Source organism: Suricata suricatta, chromosome 11 (genome assembly GCF_006229205.1).
Source record: "Suricata suricatta isolate VVHF042 chromosome 11, meerkat_22Aug2017_6uvM2_HiC, whole genome shotgun sequence".
Classification (NCBI taxonomy): domain Eukaryota; kingdom Metazoa; phylum Chordata; class Mammalia; order Carnivora; family Herpestidae; genus Suricata; species Suricata suricatta.
The window spans coordinates 107,629,375-107,631,199 of NC_043710.1; the positions used below are offsets into that span (position 1 = coordinate 107,629,375).

The 1,825-nt window shown below is 59.6% G+C and overlaps 1 protein-coding gene across 1 annotated transcript in view; it reads left to right on the top strand.

The window, feature by feature from the left end:
* The window catches only part of CEP164 (centrosomal protein 164), a 61,927-nt gene that overhangs the window by 50,139 nt on the left and 9,963 nt on the right, over positions 1 to 1,825 (top strand). The gene's annotated exons all lie outside the window — the stretch shown is intronic.

Genomic DNA, 1,825 nt, shown 5'->3' on the forward strand with positions numbered 1-1,825 from the left:
CCACCCTCGGGGGTCTGTGGAGCCCCTCAGCCTGGGCGCTGAACTGCTGAGTGCTGGCCGTGGTTGCGGGATCGGGAGGGAAGGCCTGGCCTCGCCCTGCCGTGTTTCTCTTGTGGGGAGCGAGGGGAGCGGCCCCTCTGGCCCTTTCTCTTAGCCCGGAGATCACGGCGGACTTCTCCCACGCGCCAGGCCACGGGTGCTGGGAGGACGGGCAGCCCCAGAGGGCACCCTGCCCGGGCATGAGGGAAGCCGCCCCCTTCCCTCTTTCACCTTCTGCTTTTCTCCCTGGGACAGGCCTGGGGCTGATGACAGCATCACCACTGTGTCCAGTGTCCCTTGCTTGGGCAGCAAAGGCTCAAAACCGGGGCTACCGGGGACATGTCACTTCTCTCCATTGTCAGCCGAGTTCCTCGAGGGCAGGATCTGTGTCTAGTTGGTGTGTGGGTCCCCAGGGCAGTGTCCGGCACGTAGAAGGCACCCGGGGAGTGGCCGTGTGCGTCTCACAGTGAACTATCATCTACAGAACACCTGCAGTCTGCCGGGCACCGTCCTCAGTTCTTGAGCTCACGTAGTGAGTGTCAACTCCTGTAACCCTCCCAAACCCAGCGAGCTAGGTCCTCCCGCGTCCCCATGTGTTAGAGGAAGAAACTGAGGCACAGAGAGGTTAAGTCACTTGCCTAAGGTCACCATCAGTGTGGGCCAGGATTTGAACCTGAGCAGTCCGTCTCCGAAGCCGAGCTCTGCACTGCTCTGAGCTCCTGCCTCCCGGCCGCCCTTGGAGGTTTGGGTTGACTTGTCCGTAGCTGCTAGAGCTGCAGGCAGAGGGCCGTGTCTTTGGGTTCAATAGATGCTTAGACAGACAGACAGCCTCTGAATGCTGTGTTTAGCGCTTCTCCGGGGACCACTGGATTCTAGTCGTCAGGCCCCTTGTTTGAGCGTCCAGAGTGAGGAACCCAGAAGTCCCCAAAGCCCCCGCTCAGAAGTTCCTCAGCCTGGCAGCCCCAGTGGTGGTTTCTGGGAGGAAGGCTTCTCTGTATTTCAAGGAAGAATTTGCTTTTTCTCTGTTGGCCGGCTTTAAAGGTTTTCCCCGGTCTTCAAAAAAATTTTTTTAATGTTCGTTTATTTTTGAAAGAGAGAGAGAGAGAGACACGCAGAGTGTGCGCAGGGGAGGGGCAGAGAGTGAGACACAATGTGAAACAGGCTCTGGGCTTCAAGCTGTCTGCACAGAGACCGACGTGAGGCTTGAACTCACCAACCATGAGATCATGACCTGAGCTGAAGTTGGATGCTCAACCGACTGAGCCCCCCAGGCGCCCTGGTATTTCCTAGTCTTGCAAGTGAGGTTTGTGTGTGAGAAACAGGGTGCTGGAGAGGACGCTCCCTTTGGGGCACCTGCTGGGGGCACCACAGCAACGCCAGCCGCCAGCTGCTGTGCCTGGGCCACCCGGCTCTGGCCAGGGCCGCAGGGCAGGAGCGTTCTGCCTGATGCGGGACTCGGCGTGCTGGCTGAGCCTTCCGCAGACCTGGGCCTGCCTGAGGCCCCGCCGGCCCTCCCCCCGGCCCCGGTCACACCCGCCTTCCGAAGGGCTCCCAACCTCTTTCTCCTTCATAGCCATCCACGCCCGCCCCCCCCCTCCCTGTATATCTTATCTTGGCTTCTTTCTGCTTCTCGGAGCGTGCAGTGGACAGTGCTCCAGCCTTGTTTCTACAAGGGGGGGCTTTAGGGAGAGAGCCACCCTCACTGCTATTGAGGAAGGGCACCTTCTGTCTGTCCTCCCCCCTGCCGCCCTGCCTTTGAAATAGGAACACATCGAAATTTTACACT